This window comes from Acomys minous, assembly GCF_964271855.1.
Source record: "Acomys minous genome assembly, chromosome: 4".
NCBI lineage: Eukaryota > Metazoa > Chordata > Mammalia > Rodentia > Muridae > Acomys > Acomys minous.
In genome coordinates, this window is record NC_140486.1 from 76,282,798 (window position 1) to 76,301,050 (window position 18,253).

An 18,253-nucleotide genomic window follows, 5' to 3' on the forward strand; every position below is an offset into this window, starting at 1 on the left:
TAGAAAGCTGGGCAGAAGGAGCCGAACAAAGTGGAGATCAGCTAAGTCTATGTTCCGGTCAGCTGGGGCTACAGTGAGACCTTATCTCACACCACACACACACACACACACACACACACACACACTGACGCTCACATAGTATTGGCACATATTAACGTATTATTATTAGATAAGCCTGGATAAGTACAAACTCTAAAAATGCCATGATACGTGACTAGAGCCACCTTCAGTGCTCTTTTTTTTTTTTTTTTTTAGTAGTTTCGGGTATATGTAGAATATGTGCACTGTCCTTTTAAAGTGTCGCCTCCTAATTTGTTGTGACAGTTGACCTGAGTCATCAGTATGAACACTCGATTTTTTGGTATCTGTTTGGATGTTCAAGCAGCCCCGATGCTAACTAGGCTAGTCAAAGCATTCAGCGCATCTGCCTAGGGCTTTGCGCATGCGCTCATTCACGCACCTCTGTGACAGTAGACATCAGTGATCCACATCCCTCCCCGTCTTATTGTATTTAGATAAGGTCTCTTCTTGAACTGGGAGCTCATCAGTTCGACTAGGCTGACTGGTCAGCCTAGGGATCTGTCCTGTTTTCTTTTTCCCCAGCGCGGGGTTACACATGGCGTGGTACTGGGGTCCTGAACTCAGGCCTCATGCTTTCAGACCGGGACCTTACCAACTGAGCTCTTTCCCAGACCTCTTCCTTTGCCTGTGACACCTGAACTTCATAAACGACCTCTTCCAGGCCAGTGGAAACACTGAGACCCCTCTCTCTGAGGATCTTCCATTATTCAAGCCAACCTCTGTTATTCACTGTCTAGGCTCGACCCCATCTCTGCCCAGGCCTGGAGCACAGTTCTGTGGCTCTCTCAGAAGGGTGGGGGCGGGGGAGGGGGAATGGGAGTTAGCAGGATTTGGTCTCCATCTTTTCTGTAGTTTTCCTCAGGGAGTACTGTGTTCGGAGCTTTTCTGTGATTTTTCACCTCTTCAAGTCAGCTTCAGGCAGCTTCCTCTAAGCACAGGGGAATCTTTGTCTGTGCCCTGCCTCCCCTCACCTTTCTCCAACTCATACTTTACTTCATAAAGCCCCGCCCCGTGTCTCTCTGTTCCTTTTATGGGGCAGAAAAAAAGGTGGGGCAGGAGGGGGGGGCTTATTTTAACTGCTGAGTCACACATTTTTGTCAAGGAAAGGAAAGAAACAGGACTTCCTACCTACCCTTGTGGAGTGCTTAACCGGGTACTCCAGCTGTGTCCTTTGCTGCTGCATGCCTACGTGCCTACGTACTGAGTGAGACCCATCGGGAAAGCAGGCAGAGGATGCTAGTCTCAGCAAATCAGGCAAAGAAGAGCATCCAGGAACGCTGAGGAGCAAAAGGCCAAAGACTAACGGGCAAGTGAAAGATGCCTGAAGCAATCTCAGACTGCCAAGTATTGTTTCCAGCTCTTTAGATTAGCAGTGTCTAATATACATTGCCATAGCTATAGAGGTCAGATGAATTCTAAGATCCTGCATAGTTCCCCCAAACACTATAACAGAATAACTCCCCGTGCATGTTATAAGCGTTTGTAGTCTGTCCTGAGAATCTAACCATTTCATTTGTTTGCTTGTATTCCTCCTGGCTTTGTATTGAGAGTTCAATACCGCCACTTACAAAGAAACTACAGGAAACCAAAATTACTTTAATACTTACTTTCTGCAAGGTATTTCAATGTACTTTGAATATTTGAAGGAGGTTGAAGTAGGGGAACTTTATAGTCCTTTACCCTTTAAAATTCTATAGCACCTTGTAATAAAATGCAACACATGCTAATTTGTTTGGTATTGTTTAGCAAAGAAGCTGTTTCTTGATTTATGACTCTTAAATTCATCAATTATTATACTTATCTTTTACTTATTAAAGATAACAAACCTTAATTTATCTCTAGAAAACTTTTAATACTCTCCATATACTTGAAAGAGATGTAAGTTTTCAAAAATCTATTTAATTCTCAATATACTTTTAAAGTTTTAAATTTTATATTTCAAAATAAAGAAAATCTGAATTACATTTCTGGCCATATGAATGTTGAGTATGACTCAGTTAGCTGCAGGATCATCAGCACACAAAGTGGAAAATTCGTTACGTACGGAGCCAGTAGACGGCAGTGACAGATGATGATGGAATTACGCTGACACTAGACCTTGTGGGTCACCGTCCGTAAGGTTACTTTCCTTCAAGAACGTTCAAGATCTGCCATGCTCTCTTCTGTTTTGAGTCACTGAAGCATTTTAGACAAATCTTTCTAAAGCAATACATTAGAACTCTTTCAGTGTGATTTTCACTCAGACATCTGAGCCACCATCTTCCCTATTTTTTCATTTAAAAGAATTTTAGCTTTACAGTTCAGATTTTTAAAAAAAATTATTTCATCTGCATTGGTGTTTTTTCTGGTTGCATGTATGCTTGTGGGAGGGTGTTGGATCTCCTGGAACTGGGACTAGCACTGGGACTGGGATGTGGGGACTGGGAATCAAACTGGGTTCTCTGGAAGAGCAGCCAATGTCCTTAACTGCTAAGCCATCCCTGGCAGGGGGGTGGGGGGGGTGAGAGGTAGGGGGTGGGGGTGGGGCCAAGACTTCCTTGGTTTTAAAAATGCACTGGTCACCAAAGTGTCTTAATGAATAAAAGCAAACATTCAACTGTGTGCTTGCTGAATGCCACAGAACAAGGCACAGCATGGGTCCTCTCCTCAGGGACTAGCTTTTTAGGAAGCTGAGCACCAACGCAGCAACTAATGCTCAAGTGACTGTGAATCTTCCCCATGGGCCACAGCTGAGCGCAGTGGCCCACTGTAGGGATGCAGAAGCTGTTGTGAACTGTCCTGGCTGCGGATGGTGCATCTGGACCTGAAAGGACAGCAGAAACATGTAAATTGGCATTTCTGAAATCTCTGGCAATGACTTGATATTTCTGGGCCCCGTGGTTTAACGGTAGAGACATGGGCTCTGAGAAACCTTGTGGGATTTAGTACTTCAATACTCAGCATTGTGATCTCCTCTTTGTGTGTGTGCATGTGCATGCGTGCGTGAGCGCGCTCGTGTTTGCAGTTCAAATCTGGGTTTCTTCCTTCCACTCTTTCCACCTTATTTTTGAGACAGAGTGTCTTGCTATAAATCGGGAGCTCTTACATTTCGCTTATCTGGCTAGTCAGCAAATGCCGGAAGTCTTCCTGTCTCTGCCTCCCCAGTAATGAGACCACATGTATGAGGCCTGCACCTTGCTTTTTAAGATAAGGAGGGGTTTGGGGACTCAAACTCTGGTCCTCATGCAAACACAATATCAACTAAGCCATATCTGTGGTCCCCCCTCAATTTCCTCGTTTACAACAGATGATGATAAGAATGGCAGTGTATGGTTCCCAGTGCAAGCAAAGATCAAAGGGAGTCATGCTTATAAAGTGTTACAGTGGGTGATTGTGGTGGTCTGAAGAGGAATGACTCCCATAGACTCATGTATTTGAATACTTGGCCCATAGGCATAGGCATAGGTTCTATTAGGGGGTGTGGGCTTGGAGTGGGTGTGGCCTTGTTTGAGAAAGTGCGTCACCCGTGTAGGCAGGCTTTGAGGTTGCCTATTCCCAGATATGTTCACTTCTGCTGCCTGCAGATCAAGATGTAGAACTCTGAGCTCCTTCGCCAGCACCATGTCTGTCGGCACGCTGCCATGCTTCCCACCACAATAATAAATGGATTTAACCTTTGAAATTGTAAGCCAGCCCCAATTAAATGTTTTCCTTTGTAAGAGTTGCCTTGGTCACGGTGTCTCTTCATTGCAATAAAACCCTAAGACAGGGTTATATTTATTTTTCTTCTATCATTAAAATATTTACTAACTTGAATTTTAGATTGATACATAATATCCCAAGCATGCTCAGTATATTTGCTTTACATGGTGTGTGTGTCCATATTTACTTTATATGCTGTGTGTGTGTGTGTGTGTGTGTGTGTGTGTGTGTGTGTGTGTGTGCCCAAGAATAATCTCAAGTACTAGTCCTCCCCTTCCATCTTGTTTGAGGAAGGATTTCTTGACTGATTGTTCGCATAAGCAGCTTTTGGATCCATGAATTTCCAGCGTCTCCAGTCTCTGCCTCCCATCTTGTTGTAGGAACACTGGATTTACAAATGAGTGCTACAGTGCACAGCTTTTAGGTGGGATCCTGGGATTCACACTCTGGTCCTCAAACTTGCCCCCGTGTGATGGTGGCGTTAATCACCTGGGACAAGCCTCTCGATGCACCTGTGAGGGACAACGTAGGTTAGCCCCTGGGCTTGCCTGGGAGGGTTCTTTTGGTTAGGTAGCTTGATATAAGAAGGGTTATCCTAAAAGTGGACAGCACCATTTCCTGGGCTTGTTCCTGCACTGTACAAGATGGAGAAAGTGTGATGAGTGAACCATTTGCTGTTCTCTGCTTCCTGGATGTGGATATGACATGTCCAAGCCGTTGCAAGCCCTAGAAGCCTCCAGTTCCCAGCAACGGGACACTACTCACTCTACCCCTCAGCTGCTCTTGTCAGGGTATTTTGTCACAGCCACAGGAAATAAAACGGGTGTGCACAGCAGGTACTTTACTTATTAAGCCACCTCTTCAGGCCCTAAAATATGCTTTGAAGTCTAGCACACACACACAATGGGATGGTCAAATCTAACTAAGTGGCAGACCTATTACTTAGCAGTTACCATTTTTGTGGTGGAAACATTTTCAAGATTATATTATCTTGCTAAGACTGTCACCAAGTTCTAGAGCAAATCTCCCAGATTTCTCTTCTTCCCTTATGGAAGCCTGATACCTTTTAGCCGACCTCTCCGCATGGCTCCTCACCCAGCTCCCAGTAACTGCCGTATGCTTTTCCAACGGGATCAGCTTTCCTGGAGGCCACACGAGCGGAGATCATGAAATATTTGTCTTTCAGTGCCTGGCTTATTTTGTTTAATATAATGTTTTCCAGATTCATGCATGTTGCTACAAATGACAGGATTTTGTGCCCTTTAAAACTGAATAGTATTTATTGTGCATATACCACATTTTCTTCGCTCTTCCATTGGTAAGACGCTTCACGATTCCATACCTCAGCTGGTGAAAATGGTGTTGCCGTACACATCTCCCTGACATTGATCTCATGTCTTTCAGTAATACCCAGTAACATACAATGATTATTGATATATAATTTGGCAATTCTATTTTTGAATTTTAAAGAAAACTTTATACTGTTTTTCATAATTTACATTTCATAATTACAAGTTTCATACTTTACATTCCTACCCAAGCAGTTTCATTGTATGCATTTGGGGTTTATTTTACCTAAATACATTCATTTAAAAGACACTTTGACACCCTTATTTCAGTGAACTTCGCTTGCCTCAGTAGAGGACAACCTTAAAAGGGAAACAATGTTTTCAAATTCCAGCTACAGAGGAAGGCCTGCCAGAGTCTCTGAAGTCAACCTGCTATCTCCCTCTCCCCCCCTTTTTTTTTAAAGGCAGAATTTAGTAAGTGTAAGAGGATTAGAGGCAGACTGGCACCAACTTGGATTTCTCCGTTCAGAGGACAGAAGGAGACGTGCAAGGGGAATCATTTTCTCGGCATGTAATTTGCTGCTATCTGACGCCGCCACCATCCACGGCAATCGTGATTTTTCTGGGCTGGCTTCCCATGCTCAGGAAGCCATGAGAAGACAGGGAAACAGCATCCCTCATCTGCTGCAGACCAGGCTGACCTCAAAGCTGTGCTGTGCGCACTGACTGGGCCTGTCTGATGGCACACATTGTATTATTTTCTGATTTTCAACCCATATCCAAAAACTGTACCCCCCCCAAAAAAATAAATAAATAAATAAAAGATTTCTAAGCTCAGAAGAGAAATTTCGAGTTTTTTTTTTTTCAGGACAAATATTAGCTTTGACTGTATGATAGGACATATTTCACATTGGTTAAAATTAGCTGTAGAGAAAGAAAAAGCTTCTCCCGAACCAGCTTTATCAGGAAATGATGAAGGCTAACAGTCCAGAAGAGGGCTTTCAGATTTCTTTTAAAAAGTGTTTCAGAACTTAGAACAGTCTAGATTTAAGTTGTGAGAAACAGGCCTGTAGAACCTCTGCCTTTGGAGATAAGGAACTAAGTCTGGCATATCTGCAGATGGTGTTCCCAAGGATAAACGCAAATTAATAAGGGATGAAGGACAACACTTCCTAGGCCACTTTCCAAATGGTATTAAAATGCAGCTCAGAACTTGGCGTATTTAGCAACCTTTGCAATTTTTTTTAATTGTGCCAGAAAATGTGATATGAATTAGTTCAACAGTCAGGCATCATTTTGTATGTTATTATATTGTAATTTACACAGTATTTGTAAACATATTCTTACCCTCGATATTTTATTGAAGGAGTTACACATTTCCTCAGAAGTAGATATATACATTGTCGATTCCTCTGTTACAAAACACAGTTCATACTGAGAACATCTACAAAGCACACAAGAAGTCATGTGTAAGTTTCTATTTTCTATTTCATTCAGTTACTCGACAAATATTTATTAACTAGTATGTGTTGACCATTGTTCATCAACACACACACACACACACACACACAGAGAGAGAGAGAGAGAGAGAGAGAGAGAGAGAGAGAGAGAGAGAGAGAGAGAGAGAGATGTAAACAAAAGACCAAGAGACCAAGAGACGGAAACATCTGCCAATTAGAAATGGCATTTCAGTACCTTTACGCTCTTTGTGGAATGGGACAGGATCCTCAAATTTTAAAGAACTTTAGTTGTATTTCACTGTAGCATGGATTCAAAGGAGTACCACGAGGAGGGTCTTGTTGCTGGTCCCTGCATCTGTGAGAGAATGTAGGGAATAAAACACTAAGGAGAAACAGATCATGCTCCTTAGCTTTCTTTTGATCTCTTTGTTTGTATTGTTTTATAGAAAAGTTCTGGGAACAGAAACATGGTTTAAACTTGTTATTTGTGTCTCAAGAACTTAACCTTAGTACTTAATTAGCACTTAACAAGATGTCCTGGAGAAAATGAGTAACTTAGGCATACAGGTATTTATGGTAAAAATCAAACCAGAAGAAATGAAGCCACTGCAGGGATCTTTTTAACAAAAGATATCCACATGATTTCAAGGAGAACTGTTTGTGTTGCCATGTTCTCCTAGAACGCCTGCGACTGCCTCCAAGGAATTCTAACACTGTCCAGTCGCTCCCAGAGAACAACTCCACTCCATAATTGTTACCTTACAGACTGAATCCTTTCTCCTCCCACTGGGGGAGACCCCGCCCTTAGACCAGGGAGCTGGTGCTTAGGGATGGGAGGGAAGGCAGGCCACAGAATCAGTGTTTGCTCCTCCAAGTTGTCTCACATACAGGTGAATACCTCAGTCGTGTCTCAGCAGTCACGTTGACCCCCGGTGTCACCATACAGAACTGGATGCCTAAAATCTCCTCTGTCATTTTCTTCCCTCCCACCACCTCCCCCGGCCTCGTAGGGCATTTAAGCAAAGCCAAGTGGGCCCAGAATGCCATTCTTAATGTGGGAAGAACACACTATTTAATGTGCCCAGAAAACAAACAAGGAAGGACTTGAGCGGTTAGCTGTAGGAATAACCAGCTACCAGTCAGGCTGCAGACACATTTCCTTGTCTTTCCCGCCTTTCAGCACGACAGAGAGATGCTCTGCTAGAGCTCTGCCTTGTTTGCTATCCCACCTTTCCTAGTAGGGCAGGCTATGCAGTGCAGGTGAGATCACCAAGTTCACGAATCACTAACCTGCACCTCCCCACCCCCACCCCACCCCCACCCCCGCCCTTCCCCAGAGTTTCAGAACCAATAATGTTTGCCGACCATCATCGGGGTTCCAGTGAGGAATTAGAAGAATTTTAGGGCTTTCATTGCCGGACTACACATTAACCTCTACCTTTCCACAGCAGCCAAGAAATTGTCTCAGTAGACAACCACCCAAATTACCTTTCTCCTTGGAGAGCAGGGCTGCAGCTGCATAAATCCTGACAACTACAGTGGCGGGGAGAAACTTCTAGCAGCAATTTCTTCTGAAGAATTTGAGAAACTAAGCACATTTCTTTAAAATACTATTCTAGACAGACTTGTCATGAACAGGGAAGATACCTTATTTTAAATATATATTCATATGTTTAACTATATATGTATACATTTATATATTTAAGTATATATTTATTCCATCAACATCACTGATTTGTAGGACATTTTTATGAAAAGAAAAATGGGTTTATTTAACAAGGTCTTTTTCTTTCAATATTATCCTCCCAGCCATTGTTGCAACATAAAGATGTGGTTTGAAGAATTTCACTTCTCAAAGAGTGCCTTGTATCCCCTTCAACTAAGTAGGCACACTCTGGGAGGCCAGCCAGGAAGTGGGAACGGTCTCCTATATAAAACTGGATTTTTATATGTACATTAAAACAGGATTCTACCTGTATCGCAGCAAGGGCACACCATTAAAACTTGAATTCTTTTTTCCCCTCAAAGGAAGGCAAAACCAGATTTACATTTTTTCCCCTAAATTTTTGGCAATAGCTTCAGTTTTGGAGGTGCTTTAATACTTTCTTTGGCTAGAAAAGTTTATGCAAACCAAGCTCAAATTTTTTGCACCGTGCCTTACAAACTCTACTTTGACACTGCAAGACTAAAGTACCGGTGGTGTCATTTGCCTACAGGAAGCCAACAAAGAATAGACTGTAAAGTAACAGGCAGGTTTTCAGACAGTGAATACGGTGACTTTAAGTTACCAGGCCAGAGGGTTCCCTTTCCTCCCTTCCCACTCCGGGCCCAGGCAAGGGTGGGGATAGGGTTGGGAAGGCGAGGCGGAACCGCGCCGCACCTGTGGGGCCAGCTTCTCCCCCGCGGGTGGGGCGGGCCGGGCGCCTTGGGTTGTGAGTGCCCCCCTCCCCCCCCTAGGGCTGGCGGGGCGCGGGGCTTGGCAGGCAGCTCTGTCCGCCCGCACCACCAGGGCATCTTCCCCGCGCCCGCGTGCCCGCGCGCCCACCCGCGCGCTCCCAGCTGCCGTGGGAATGGGCCACCCCCGGGACCGCGCCGAGCCTCAGCCCCGCCGGCCCCCACCCCCGCCCCGCGGCCGCCCACGCCGGGATCTGCGTCACTCGGCCGCGCGTGGGCGGGAGCCGGAGCGGCGAATGGAGCAAGAGCGGAATCTCCCGATGTGACAGCGCGCGGGGCGGGGGCGGGGGCGGCGGAGGTGGCGGGGGAGGGAGAGGCCGAGGGAGGGGCGGCGGGAGAGGCCGAGGGAGGGCGCCCGGGGCCGCCGCCGCCGCCGCCCGCCTCCGCTCGAGCCTCCGCCCGCGCGGCCGAGCCAGCGCCGTCGGGGCGGGCGGGGGACGGAGCGCGCGCCCACCGCGTCCCTGCCCCCCTCGATGGGCGCGGGGGCGTCCCGGCCGCCGCAGCCGCCGCAGGAGCCGGGCTGAGCCGTCGTCGCGGAGCGCGCCGCAGCCTCGGGCCGCGTAGGTACCGGGCGGGCCTTGGGTTGGAGAGGGGAGCGCGGGCGCGCGTGGCTCCGCGGGGCCGCCGGGAACGAACGGGCGGGGGGCGCGGAGGGCAGGCGGGGGAGGGCGCCCTCGCGGGCCCGCGTGGGGAGCCAGCTCCGCCGCGATCGGGGACTTCCTAAAAGTGCCGCCGAATCTCCTATTTCTTCCTGTTATCCGCCCCTTCCTACTGTAGTTCTGTTTTCAAAGCGGAAGGAGAGTTTTGCTTGGAAGTGGCTTTCAGAAACTTGGCACCCAGGTGCAGAGAGACTCGCCGAGCTGCTGAGGCTGAGTGGGGATATGTGCAGACACGTGTAGGACATAGAAGCTTTGGATGCAGGTGTGTGACCTTATGGGGACAAACGTCGAAGTACGGTCAACTCGGGAGATCTGCAAGGAGTCTCTCAGAGTGGAGCTGGAATGTGCGTTTGTAGGGTGTGCAGACCAAGTTTTGCAGCGGGCGACCAGCAGGAACCATGCCTTGGCTCAGGGAGGCTTGGGAAATTTTGGAGTGCCTGTTAATTTACAATTTGATCCAAAAGAGCTGATTTGGAGTAACTTGTCACTGCCGATTGGTTTGCCAGTGACGTGCCTGCCAACTTTATGGAGTGCAAAGATCAGTATCTCTGAGGAGATTTTAGGATCTCGTTTAAAAATATTTTGGCAGTTTTAATAGTTAATATTAGATTGCATAGGAGCAGAGGAACCGAATTTAAAATAGATTAGTCACATCCGAAATGCTTCGCTGTTTGCTACTTGCAGCGAATTACCCTTTTTAAATATTCACGTTTTTGAAAATTCTCTTTGTAGTATACAGGCTATGACATTTATAATTCATCTGCCGGTTTTGGGAAGAGATAATTGGAGAATGTATAGGATGTTTTGGGTGGAGGCTATCTTCCCAAGATTGAAACAGCTCTTTCACACCCGGCTTACTGAAGGTTTCTTCCTCCACCTTGCATCGCTTGAGACATTTAATTCTGTTGTTTCAATAAGTGCAAGGAGACTAATGAGTACGCTGTTGAGAATTTGCAGATGGGCAGCAAGGTCAGCCTACTTCGTTCCTGTTTCCAGTTTAGATACCAGAACATCTTGAAAGAAAATAATTTCAAGGAGCGTGCTAGGGAGATGTTTGTTTGTTTTTTACCTTTCTGCCATGAACAGTTCGCTTAGCTTGCCGTTCCATTACTGAGCGTAGTTTTTCTCCTGAAAAACCTTCTGCCCACCAGTAACACCAGAAAGAAGAAAACACCGACGCATAGGATATATTGTTTCCTTCTGTCTCTTAGATGTGACTGTGTTTCAGGTGACAAATTCTCAAGATTGATATGGCTGATACAGGAAATTTTAGTGAGCTATTATGCCTAATAAATTGCATCATATAAGTGAATGAATGTAATTGCCTAATTTTAGCTAAATTAAAAGTTTTTCTTTTGTTACTGGTTAGTAGCAACCACTGCCCTATAGCCTTGTTTCTTGTTTGTTATTTAAACAATCCACTAAAGTGTTTCATATCTCTTTTTACTTCAACTTCAAGGACACATAGTTTATTAAAATATGTACTGTAGATGCTTCGAAAGAAGAAATTATGAAGTGGGGCAGACCTTTGAAGAATTTGTTTCTAGATTTTAGATGGAAACAAGTATGTTACATTTTTTTTAATCTGGTGACTTAGAATCTGTTCTTGAGGTAGGCCTTGACTATTTCATTATAATAAACCTGTTTTGCTGCATTTTTCTTTAAAGGATAGTTCTCACTTGATAGAACGTGAAGCTGTGTTCTGGATACCTCAGGGCCACCATATATTTGTGTTATTTTCATGAAGGTGACCATTTTATGAACAATTTAAGATCGTGCTAATGCGCAACTCTCTTGCGGGCACATAGTTCACTGTGGATTTTGGCAAATATATTAGAGTGAAAATCAGCCACTTAAGGATAATGTAAGGTTGCCCGCTCCTTTGCTTGGCTCTGGTTCTTGTCTTCGCTGCTTCTTTAGAGTCCTTGAGATGGAAGCAGAATAGTGTGGCTATTATACTAAGTGCCGATTTCCTTTCTGCTCTGACATGCTCAGCACTCGTGCAGGGATAGAGTATACTCTCATCTTAGTAATGGATCAAGAGGACATTTTAGAAGTTGATGCTGGGGGAAAATGCATTAATCTTCATCTTGAGAATTCTCACAGCTAAAACATATCGTTACACTTTCAAATAATGTGTCATTTTTCCAGCACTTTGTATTTAGGGGAAGTATGTTAATTTATGTGGTATGCCCGTGCTTTTCACAGAGGAACTTCTGGAGACTGTGAGACATGTATGTATGCATGTTGCCTGCAGTCTATCCAGATGCTTTTCATGCCAGCCAAGGGCCCTTTCTATTGGCTGAAGTATTCCCAGCCATCATGGGAGATGCCAGCGTTTGCCTCTTGGTACTAATGTGTAGTTGTTTAATAGATAAGTAAGGCCAATTTACCTTTTTCTCATTTTAATAAATGTGATTTAAACCTACCCTTTGATTATTTGGATTGAGTTTTAAAGGAGTCTCTCAAAAAAAAAAAAAAAACTGTTCCCAGTTTTATTCAGAAACGAGGGAAGAATCCATAGGGAAGAAGAACACTTTAATTTTCCCAAATTAGCCTGAATTCATTAGAAGCCAAGGGTGTAATTCCTAGCTGTGTGAGCAGTAAGACCTGAAATTGTCTTGACTTAAGAATTATCCCTGGGCTTGAGAGTGTAGCTCATGGTGGAGTGTGTGCATATGCTGGCTGTTCACCCCCCCCCACCCCACCACTCACCCCCCCACCCCCCACCCCCACCCCCCAGTACCAATCAAACCCCACACAGGATAGACATCCCCCCACGTGCTTCCTAGTGAGTGGCTCGAAGGACATCTTTCGGAACTTGAAACACAAAAGGAATTGATAAGTACCCAGGAACACGCTGCAGTCTTAACTAACCCGTGGAATGAACTGAAACACCTGTGAAAGTTTTTTAGCTTTAAGTTCTGGATTCTAGTATTGGAAACGAAAAACGCTGCACCTTCCACCGGCTCCTCTTTTCCTAGGCCAGACTTTGCAGCCTCTGCAGTCTCATCTTGCTGTGGTTACTGCTCCCTTCTCCCAAGCCCTCTCTACTTCCAAGCTACACTCTGAAACTTGCTGGTACTTAAGAGGCTGTAAGGCCAATGCCCTCTTCATATTTAAATTTTCGTGTGTGGGGGGGGGGTTGGGTGGCAGATCTTACTGAGATAAGATGAGATGAGAGAGAGAGAGAGAGAGAGAGAGAGAGAGAGAGAGAGAGACTATCTAAGATGTTAAGAGAGAGAGAGACTATCTAGTGGAATCTGTAGGTGACCTCCAGGTCTTCACTGAGTCTTACTCCATGTTTTCTAAGAGGTTGCTGTCAACTCAGAAACCTTGAAGTGAGAACTCAGGCTCTGTGCACAGATAAGTCAGGCCCCAGGGAGATGCCGCACTTGGTTCCCCTCTAGTCCCCAAAGAGTCTTCTGGACTGCTGTGGACCTCCTCAAAACGTGTGTAATATATGTATCCGCAGTGGCTAAATGTGTGTATGTGGCAGTCATTCTTACAGCATTGAAGGGAGATATTTAAGAAGAGACATAAATCTGTTAAAGGGTCGTGATAGCCAGGATCTCACGCGATGGAGCCTAAATTCTTGAAATCAGGCTGACTTGGGGGGGGGGCAGCGACTTTATACACAACATGCATTACAGTTCTGAGCATGCGTACTTCCTGCACTTGGCTTTCATCCTTTGGTCTCTTAAGCAAATGGCCCTTTTCTTGGGAGTCTGCAGCATATGCAAGTGCAATGTTGAGGAGGAGAGAGGGGAAAGGATAGTAGGAGGAGTAGCAGGGTGCAGAAGTATATGCTGCTGCCTCGTTGGCAGTTTTGGGGACACCAAGTTACTGCGAGAGTACCCCTGAAATACAAAGGGGATGCTCTTGGTGACGAGGTTCTGACCCAAGTGCTCGTAGCCTTCCTTGTAGAATAGTATTTCACACAGAACGCTGTACTGAGAAAAAAGGTAAATAAAAGATTAATGAGATGTAATTGCTGCTATCCTCAGGGTGCCTATAACCAAACAGTACCTTGTTTCCTGAGCCAGGTCCAGCCCTTTGTACTGAAGTTCCCTGTGTGTAGCACATTGCATTGTTTTTTGTTGTTGTTGTTGTTGTTTGTTTTGTTGTTTTAGCATAGTACTTAAACTTGTGCTTCTGCCTAAATGATCTTCGTGAAGGGTCCTTAGAACTGGCTCAGGGCTTCACATACTGGAATAAGTTAATACAAAACAGAACTGGGCAGAGAGGAAGAAAAGCATTACTGTGGGTAGTCTGAAAATCAAGAGAAAAATCTATAGCCAGGGTGCGTGTGAAAGGTTTCCTGGGAAGGTTATGGAAGATTGCCCAGGACAGGGCCACGAGAGAAGGGGTTGGAAGGTGGCTTTTGGGGGCAGGGTGCCGATATGAATAGTTTAGATTGCTTTCCTAAAGCCGTGGGAAGCTTGGGGAGAAGAGGGAAAAGCCATCCCTGCCTTGAGTGCGGGAAGAAGCAGTGAAAACCAGGCTTTGGGAACGGAAAGAAAAAGGCTGATGCTGATGATGTGGCCTAAGGACATGGGGCTTTGAAAAGAGAAGAGGAGGAAACAAAGATTTCAGGGAGACAGGAGAAGTAGAGCAATGGAAAGGACCGAAGGGATTGTGGAGAACGGATCAGGGAACCCTCCCTCCGCTCGGGGAACCCCAAGTAAGGATTTGGCAGTCCTTGGGTAGGAACGGTTCAGCCTCAGTTCAGGAAGTAGTTCAGGTATGAGAACCACTTTTTAAATAAAATCCTGAAACTGCACAGGATTATTTTACTCTTACTATTGTTCACCAAGAAAGCTCTGGACATTCTCGAAGTTACAAATTTAGCTACACTTTACATCAGTTTGTACCTTGTGAAATTAGGAAGGTGTCCATTTGCTTTCATATGTAATGAACAGTTTCATTTGTACTGGATTCCATAGTCTGCCCACTAATCCACAGGCTCTTAACGTGGGGGTTGTGACCCCAGATAGGGGCATGTAATTTAGAGTGTGGGATGGTGAAGGTTTGGGCAATAGTAAAAGGCTTCGGAACTCACAAAAACCAGATAAATAAACAAAAGATTGGGAATTAAATGTATACTGAGGATAAGGTGTTTCCAGCGGGAGGGCCTAAGTTACCTCCTGTGTCTTCACTGGGGCGTTGGTTCTGAGCACACAACATGCACGGCTTGCACCGCGCACACAACCTTCCCTCACACAGTACCCATGAGTGCAGCTAGAAGCCTGCTGACTCACACTTGAGACTTGTTAGAGGTTATGAACTGCATTGTTTTTACTGTACATGTAAAGTTTTCTGTTTCATAAAACCAATAGTTTAATTGCAGAAGACAAAGACTTAATATATATATATATATATATATATATATATATATCCATCCATCATTTTGTAGTGGGCTGGTATCTAATTAGTATGCCTGTAGATTGTATTATGTTAGGATGTTAGAGTTTAAAAATTGCTGTTTGAGTTGCTGACAAGTTTCTTAAACACACACATTTATTAGAGACATTTTGGCTTAAGATTAGGACAGATTTTCTAACAATTTCTGACATGGCCCTAGACACACTGCCGCCATTTTGTTCTACCTATTTATAGGAGGCATCATTTTCAGCACGGGCAATTATAAAATAATCAATCAACTCTAAAAATATTGTGGACGTTCTGTGTCCTGTACACCAACAACATCTTCAAAGAATACAGTAGGAGAACACAGGGAAATGGCGGTAGTGTGCCGTTACCAGAGTCACGTGAAAACACTTCTGGGAGTGGCATATGGCAGAAGAGGCAACTGGAAAGCCCTGGTGAGAACTCAGTAGTCCCTTGGGACTCTGGGTAGGTAGCCGAGCGGGTCCTGATACAGCGGGCTTAATGGAAGGGCTCCTCTCTCTCTCTCCCCTGGTCTGCCTTACCCTGAGTCTTCAGCCCCAGGCCTGGACAGTTCTGTCCCCTAGCAAAGCCAAGAGTTGAGCAGTAAGGTTTTCTGCATCAGACAGCTGCTCGGTTTGCTTAGCACAGCCAGGCAGGTGACCAGGCTGGGCCAACATGACAGACACTGTGTGAGGATTAGGAGCCCCTTGTTAGTATTTACTGAGCAATAATCTCTCCCAAACTGATTCCGATTCTTCCCCCTGTTTTTAAATTCTTCTTTCTGTGGTTGTTCTCTGACCAAGGTGTAGGGATTGTATGCTTTGCAGGGGCAGCAGAGCTGGATATTCTTTGGGAAACAGCAAGGATGAGTCAATGGTTTCTTTAAACTGTGGGTTTTATGAGAAGGCCAGACTCAGCTTGGTGCTCCATGGTGTCTCAGCTGAGTGGACTTCCTGTGTCAGCAACGGCCAGGATGCAGCGGGGTGCTGGGACCGAGACACAGGCAGAGGCTGGTCCCAACTATTTGACCTCCATATGGAAGCATGAGTAGTTAAAGATTTTGTGGAAACAGAAAAATCTCAGGAGATTTCAATTGAATCAAGTTACCGTACGAAGAGGTGGGTGTTTAAATTATCACAGCAGGTTTTGAAGGAAGCCGCACAATCTTCCTGGGGGCAGAGCTTGGGAGAAAACTCCTCTCCCAACTGCAGCTGTGGGTCTTTAGAAAGCCTCCTGGGATCTGCACAGTGTGTCTGTCTTTCATCCGTTATTTTGACTTTGGAAATGTACATTTGTTCCCATCACTCTTTACATTGTTAGCTGCTTTTACCAGTTGACAAGTCTTGGAGAGTCTTGACTTTCTCCAAAGAACTTGGAGGTTTGGTAAAGAATATGAGAAAGGATAAGACTTGAAAACTCCTGTTTTCTAAAACCTCTCTGCCTTACCTCAAGACTACAATCTAAATTTGAGAGTCTTTTGAGTCTAAAAGATACTTTTATATTTTTACATTTGTCTAATAAATACTCCTTTTTCCCCCCCCCCCTCACTGCTGTAAAATGACTGGAGAATTCAGTTCCTCTAAATCATGAACTGTTTCCTATATCCCATGATCTGGGAAACAAATGAGGTGACTTAGTGTACCATCCAGTCAACCTTGTAAAGCACCAGTCCTCTCGTGGGAAGGGTGTGTGCATATGCATGCTTTATGCACGCGGAGGATTACGCGGAGGATTTCTCTGCTCTGGTGTGAAGGGACATAGAGTAGCTGCGTCAGGTAAATGATTAGCGCTTAAGTTTCTCTGCTTCTGCCCAGACACCTCAGAAGCCCTTCTGTTTGCCGCAGTATAGTTTGCTCTGCCTCTCGAGGGTATGTTTTGGGGGCCTCGTGTGTCTAGGTGGGAGACCCTGCCTAGATGGGGCCTTGCTGAGGTGATTTAGAAGACAGACAGCTTGCCCAGAGGACTGAGATGGTGAGACTAGGACATAGTCCCAAAGTCCTGAGGCTTTCACAAAACCTGCAGTTTCTGTTGCCTCGACGTGTAAAGTAAGAATCTTCTTGTACAGTTTGCTTCGTTGGCCAAGTCCAGTGGAGCGAGGGACTCAGAAAAGTGTTTTTCAAACACACACACACACACACACACACACACACACACACACACACTGTTTTGGTTTTTTGAGACAGGGTTTCCCTGTGTAGTTTTGGCTGTCCTGGACTCTGCTTTATAGACCAGGCTGGCCTCAAACTCACAGAGATATGCCTGCCGCTGCCTCCTGAGTGCCAGGATTAAAGGCACATGCTGCCACGCCTGTGTTTTAATGTTTTTTTTTAATCTATAGGAGACCGCTTGAGGCCATGCCTATGCTAGTCCATGTAAATAGAGAGCCATGGAGTTGGAGGAGGTTGGTAGTTTGTCAGAACGTGGATAATTCAAAGGGCCCAGGAGACAGGGCTGAGCAGGTGGCACTTAGAGTGATGAGAGACTCGGTCTGTATTGGGGGGTGGTGGCTGAGGTCACAGGTTTTACAGCGTTCTAGTTGGTGGTCCAGGCATGGTGCCTTTCTCTTTTCCAGTGTGCTCCTAGGATCCCTGCTTCTGTTCTCTCCAGCCAGTCATCTGTGCCAGCAGAGGTGGTCTTCCATGTCTGTCTGTGGTGTGCACGTGCCCGGAAGTACTTGGCCAGCTCTCCTTCCTGAGCTCAGAAAGTATCGATGAGTGAGAACTCTGTCCCCTCCCAACAGCGTACATGTCTCGCTCCCTCACCCACCCACCTCTAAATATGCTGCCTAGTTTCTTGTCTTCAGTTCAGGTTGAAATCCCTCTCTTTCGCTGGCTGGATTAAGAAAATAACGGTCTCTGCGGGTTTGCATGAAGATCAGACATAATATGATACATTTATCATGTGACTGATAATGTAGTGGCTTCTTACTTCCTGCTAATTTTTACTCGTTTTCGCCACTGTGCCCACACCATGAAAGAAAGAAAATGAAGGGAAAAGAACATTTTCAGGGGTAAACCTTGTATGAGCGTTGGTCTGACTTCCCAGGCTGTGTATAATGGCTCTTTTCCTTTGAGAGCGTAGGTCAGTTGAGCAACTGACTTTTGGGATTGTGAAGAGCAGAGCTGGGTAAAGTCTGTGTGTGGGGAGCGCATCCTTAGCTACCAGCTGCTCTGCAGATACTCTGTCCATGTTGCTGTCTCAAGTGTGCAGTGCCGCAGCCGCTTGAGGCAAGTATGCT

General features: G+C 45.4%; 1 protein-coding gene and 1 long non-coding RNA gene across 6 annotated transcripts in view; one reads left to right on the top strand and one right to left on the bottom strand.

The window, feature by feature from the left end:
• Positions 1–3,315: 3,315 nt before the first annotated feature.
• On the bottom strand, positions 3,316–7,795 carry LOC311595859. Of its 2 annotated transcripts, none has more exons than XR_014778595.1 (3): positions 6,747–7,795; positions 6,399–6,495; positions 3,316–4,274 (listed from the first exon to the last, which is right to left on the bottom strand). It is a non-coding gene; the product is annotated as an uncharacterized lncRNA (long non-coding RNA). The 2 variants fall into 2 exon arrangements; XR_014778596.1 differs by lacking the exon at positions 3,316–4,274 and adding an exon at positions 5,024–5,787.
• A 1,491-nt stretch (positions 7,796–9,286) lies between these two features.
• NAB1 (NGFI-A binding protein 1) overlaps positions 9,287–18,253 on the top strand; it is a 40,824-nt gene continuing 31,857 nt past the window's right edge. Inside the window, exon 1 of one of the 4 annotated variants that reach the window (XM_084778874.1) lies at positions 9,287–9,529. The gene's annotated coding sequence lies outside the window, so the exon portion shown is untranslated. Of the gene's footprint in view, positions 9,530–9,737; positions 9,887–18,253 lie in introns of those variants that run through there. The other 3 variants (XM_084778873.1, XM_084778875.1, XM_084778876.1) reach the window with 3 other exon arrangements.